Here is a 6,370-nt window from a genome sequence, read left to right as displayed (position 1 = left end):
AACGTGCCCTTGTTGAGGCAATCTCCGAACCCTGTTGAGGCAGCCAGACCAGTTAAGGCTGACAAGACTGATGATGTATGTCATCACTGCAAGAAGCCTGGACATTGGAGGCGTAATTGCAAAGAATATCTTGCCCAGAAAAGTTCTGGAAATGGTATGTTCTAAATTGAAGTAAACATTTCAATTAACTCTACTTCTTGGGTATTGGATACCAAATGTTGATCACATCTCTGTAATGTGTTACAGGTGATGGGAAGAAGTAGGAAGCTTAAGGAAGGTGTGACCTTCTTAAGGATGGGCAATGGAGCAAGAGTTGCTGCCAAGACCTTATGAGATGTTTACTTATTGTTGAACAATAGTTTTAAGTTAATTAAGAGATGTTTTGTTTGTACCTTTTTGATAAAAAAAAAAAAACATTATTTCTATTTCTATTGTGATAAAGATGGATATTCTTGTTTATTTAGCAAAGGTGTTTGCAACATTTACAAGAATGAATGTTTAATTGGTACTTGAAAACTTGAAAACGATCTCTATAACTTAAAATTAAAAGATATTCTACTAAATGTCCATTCAAAGGCAGACACCATATGAGATATGGATGGGTAAGCCTCCCAAATATTCTTATCTTAGAATATGGGGAGCCCTGCTTATGTGAAGCAGGTAGTGGGAGATAAATTGGATAGTTGATCCATTTTATGTTTCATTGTGGGATATCCAAAGGGATTAAGTTGGATATTATTTCTATCATCCCCAAGAAACAAAGGTGTTTGTTTCTAGGAATGCAACCTTTTTGGAAAAGGATTTTCTATTGGATAGAAAAATGGAGATGATAGAACTCGAAGAGGTTCGAGAGAAACCCGCAATTATAGAACCCACACCCAATGAGCCAAGAGAGGAGATACAAGCTCCTAGCAGGTACGAGAAAGTCTCGAGACCACCTATGAGGTATGGTCAGCTTCTTGAAGAGGGCCATGATGAGCCTAACCATGGATGTGATCCAAGGACCTTCAAGGAAGCGTTATCTGATGCCAATTCATCCTAGTGACTTGAAGCAATGGAATCTGAGTTGAATTCCATGCATTCGAACCAAGTGTAGGATCTTGTGGATCCACCTGTGGGAACTGTTCCCACAGGGACTTGGGAAGGATGGGAAGGTGTTGACCTTCAAGGCGCGATTGGTGGCAAAAGGATGTACTCAAAGACAAGGAGTTGACTTTGAGGAAACCTTTTCCCAATCGCAATGTTCAAGTCCATAAGGATTTTGCTAGCCATAGCTGCATGGTATGACTATGAGATATGGCAGATGGATGTTAAGACAGCCTTTCTTAATAGGGATTTTAAGAAAGTGATTTACATGTCTCAACCTGAAGGGTTTACATCTGTCGGAAGAGAGCATACGGTATGCAAACTTCAGAGATCTATTTGTGGTCTAAGAAGGCATCTAGGAGTTGGAACCTTAGATTCGATAGTACAATCAAAGAGTTGATTTACTAAGAATCCTGAGGGACCCTATGTGTATAAGAAGGTCAGTGGGAGTGTTGTGACATTCCTGGTGTTATATGTTGATGACATTCTACTCATTGGGAATGATGTAGGAATGTTGCAATCAACTAAGATATGGTTAGCGAGTAAGTTCTCGATGCAGGACTTGGGTGAAGCATCTTTGTATTGGGATACAGATCTATAGAGATGGATCGAAAAGATGGCTTGCTCTCACCCAGTCCACATACATGATACCATCCTGAAGCGGTTCTCGATGGATGAGTCCTTGAGAGGACATCTACCAATGTGTCATGGCGTGTCCCTATCCAAGTCTGTCTTCCAAGACTGATGCAAAGATAGTGGCGATGACACGCATTCTGTATGCTTCGGCAATTGGTAGCATCATGTATGGGATGATATCTACACGTCTTGACGTGGCTTTCCCACTAAGTGTAGTGAGTAGATATCAATCGAACCCTGGTCTTTCACACTGGAAAGCTGTGAAAGACATCCTCAAGTAGTTGAGAAGGACCAATAAATTGTTCTTGGTCTATGGGGTGGAGAACTAAAATTGGAAGGCAATACCGACTCTAGCTTCCAAAGTGATATCGATGACTCGAAGTCAACCTCTGGTTTTGTATTCATGCTCTATGGTGCTGCTGTCTCTTGGAAGAGTTCCAAGCGAGACAATACTACGGATTCCAGCACAGAGGCCGAATACATTGCTGCATCAGATGCAGCAAGGGAGGCTGTTTGGATAAGGAATTTCGTCCAAGAGTTGGGCGTCATTCCTAATGGAGTTGCTCCTATCCCGGTGTTTTGTGACAACACGGGAGCTTTAGCTCAAGCAAAGGAGCCAAGGTCTCATCAGAAACCCAAACTAGTATTGAGAAAGTACCACATCCTCGGAGAGATTGTGGAAAGAAGAGAAGTGTCTATTGACAAAGTCAGCTCCGCAGATTATGTTGTTGATCCACTAATTAGGCCTTTACCTGGACCATTATTCGACAAGCATCGCGAATCAATGGGTTTTATGCATATGGGTAGTTGGCTCTAGTGCAAGTGGGAGATTGTTAGAGTAGGTGCCCGTCGAGCCAAGTGTTGGCCGAGTGTTCACAATGAAACTCTATGTATAAGCAATCTTTATTTTAATAATATTTGAAATTATTATTATGGCACATCTTTATCTGTATACCCATGCTAGTTGCATAGATAAAGCCCTTGAATATACAAATAGTAGAAAGAATATGAGATGCTCATATGATGAGTATCATGAAACTCATATTTGGAATACTGTATATTCTAACCGTTCCTAGTCGATTCAGCCGCCACTAAGAAGGATAAAGGCCGCTCGAGTTAGAGACTAGTCTACGACACCGACTATTCGACAAGAAAGGTATAATTCATGTGGTCTTGGGATTGCACAACTCGATTCAGATTTGATACGAGTTTCCCTAAATCACATACTAGATTGTTATTACATTGATTATGTAATGCCTTGTTTATTGATTTATATTCGAGTCCTGAGATAGAAGATATTGGCAGATTGGCCAACACTAGACGTTTCGTGTATCGACACATAGGAGTAGATTTACTCTATGTGCAGACCCTCGATACAGAGTTGACCGAAGTCTAGGAATAAGACGTACCGTTGCCCCCGAGTGGTTGGGTACGTGACAGACCGTCTTATTCACACCGGATCCCTAGATTAGAAATGAGTCGAGTCAAGATTTAAATGTTGAATACAGATTTGTATTCTTCTACATGTTTAGATTTACATTCATGTTACTTGATATATATGCTATGCATTGGTATATGATTTTTACATTGCATGCATCCATGTTTTATACTGGGATATGTTCTCACCAGAGTTATCCGGCTGTTGTCGTGTCTGTATGTGTGCATGGCAACAGGTGGGGCAGGATCTGGGTCTCGAGCTAGATGAGAGATTGATGATAGCGTGGAGATCTCGGGCGTTGAATATTTCTAGTGTTTTCCTACTGGACTTGTATCACTTATGGTTGTAGTTGGTATCTAAACAATAGAGTATGGTTGTACTAGACAGACTTGTATGTACATTTATGTTGTTTATTTCATTTAAAGACATGTTATGCTTCAATTTATACATTTGAAATAATGTTAAAGGCAAATTTTGACCCACATTTTCGAACAAAGATCCAATTAAATCCAAAAGAATTGAGTTAGAGCCCGGGTCCCCACAACAGGTGGTATCAGAGCTGTAGGTTCTGTAGACTGAGATAGAATAGAATGAGCGAGGTAGATCGAGTCATCTTCCTTGCTTTTGAGATGCTAGCATGGTTTACTGCTTTCCCTATTATATGTTGTTGTATTATCTGAATTGATTTACAGCATTTCAAGCCTGAATCAGAACCAATTTTCGATCAGAGGTATATGATCAGAGGAGGGCTGAGACAAATGATATTGATTGTGTACTAATCAGTTTGATAATCAGATTTATGCCGCCTAGACGTATACCACAGCAGAGCAGGGTAGCACCTCCGGTGCACAGATGGATGTTACCGCTACGCTGATGGAGACCTTATTGAAGAGATTTCAGTCTTTCCATCCGCCTACCCTGAAGGGCACAGAGAGTGCAGTAGAATGCGAGAGCTGGCTTGATGATATCGAGATGTTGTTTGAGTCTTTGGCATATACTGATGAGCGACGTGTGAAGTTGATAGGGCATCAGATGCAAGAGGTTGCCAAGAGCTGGTGGTTGACTACGAAGAGAGCCTTGAAGCACCGAGGCATTGACATTACGTGGAAAGTCTTCAAGGATGAGTTCTATCAGCGCTTTTTCCCCGTCTCCTACCGGAAAGATAAAGGAGCTGAATTTGCGAATCTGAGACAGGGACAGTGGAACATTGAGGAGTATGTTGCTAAATTTTCTGCATTGCTACGATTTGCACCTCATGTGGCAGGGACGACGAGGCAGTAGTCGATCAGTTCATCAACGGGTTGAACCCAGATGTCTTTACTTTGGTGAACACGGTGAAAGCGGACCGGTTACGGTGGCCGGAAGCGCAACGGAAGTCAAAAATTTTAAAATTTAGCAAGAATTTTCGGCCACCCTAGGTTATGTGCAATATTACAAAATAACACCATACATAGGATGTTTAGAAAATATACCTATCAATCTTTAAAAGATTGATGAAGTGGCACCAACTTTGTTGTCAAACAACAAAGCTCTTCAAGGCATGAAGATCTACAAGCTCCTCCTCCAATCCTTGAAACTTTCCTTCAAATTAGGCCCACCACTAACTAGGAAGATCCCCTCATATTTTGCACTAGAAAAATATGATGATTTTTCAAAGAGAAGTGTGTGTATTCTTCAACAATTGAAGAACACAAAATGAAGAAAAATGGGAGAGAAAGGAAGAGAGGATTTCGGCCATGTGAGAGGTGAGGAATGAGGGAGTGAAGTCTAGTCTTGGGTGTGGGAAAAGTTGAGAGAAAAAGTTGCATGCCTTTGCAATTTTTAATCAAAATTATTCAAGACTCTTCACCTCCCAAGCATGCAAGCCCTAGCATGTCTCACATATATTATATGGTTTTTAACACATTAAAAACCATGGACTAAATTTTAATTATCTCAAACACATTTGAGATTAATTAAATACTACTTGAATTTATTCAAGTCCCACTAGTTAAATAATTATTTTAATTGAGCTCTACAAGACTCAATATTATTTAATTAATTCAACACTTGAATTAATTTAATTATTTAGACTCTACTAGGTCCACTAGTGTTTAATTAATTCAACACTGAATTAATTTAATTTAGTCCTCAATAATGTTTATGAAAATCACAATTTTCAACTACATTATTTACTTGGCCAAATTTTAATCTTAGGAACATTTCCATAAATTAAAATTTATATTTCTCTCATAGAAGTAATACTTCTATTTTTCTTTACACTTATAAACTCATTTATAAGTCGTTCAACACATTGAACTATTTTCTCCTTTATAGAAGTCATACTTCTAATTTTTCTTTACGCTTATAAACTCCTTTATAAGCCGTTCAACACATTGAACTATTTTTACTTCTCAACGGGATCTAGAAAGCTAGCACTTGTGTGGCCCTCAATGGTTCATTGATACGACTAGCCGTGGGTTCACATCTCCATGTGATTCGGACTAAACATGTCCTTATATGAGCATACCCCAATCGCTCCATTCTTACTTATCAACTCCTGATAGTAAGAACGTCAGAACTCAAGTCTGATATTACCCAACCAATCACGTTAAACGCCTAGCAGCATCGCTTACGTGATTCCCTAGGTATCACATGATAGTGCCTGCAAGAACCATTCAATTATGGTTAGCGTACAGTACGGTCCCTTCAAATCATATATCCCGATCGATTCGACAACCATTGGTTTATCGAGAGTTGTCAATGAATCGATACTATGTGTCATGTCGTAGTTGCATCGATGGTGTAATCAATGAAACCCTTTCATAATTACCACCATACTCTGATCAGAGATTTCAACCTACATACACATGAAAACACATAGGATATCCATACCCGTAGGTAAGCGGTGAATCCCCGACTACAATGCATCGACTCCTATGTGTTTCGACAGAACACCCAACCTTGCCACCTGATGACCCCATGAGAGTCGGTAAACAAGTCAAAGTGTAATTTCTAGCACATAGAGTCTCAATGTTGTCCCGGGTCATAAGGACTAATTCTGTACAACCATAAACCAGGACCTTTCCAACTCGATAAGTGAGAACCACTTGGAAAGTCCTTTATGGAGGGTTGTTCAGTGCACTCTACAAGGAGCACCTATCTGCATGTTCGGACATCACAATGTCCCCTACCAATGAAACATGGTACTCACATCGCAGAGAATAGTCT

Source organism: Primulina eburnea, chromosome 14, assembly GCF_022965805.1.
Source record: "Primulina eburnea isolate SZY01 chromosome 14, ASM2296580v1, whole genome shotgun sequence".
Taxonomy (NCBI): Eukaryota; Viridiplantae; Streptophyta; class Magnoliopsida; order Lamiales; family Gesneriaceae; genus Primulina; species Primulina eburnea.
The sequence above is the reverse complement of the archived record's forward strand: the minus strand, read 5'-3'. Positions refer to the sequence as shown.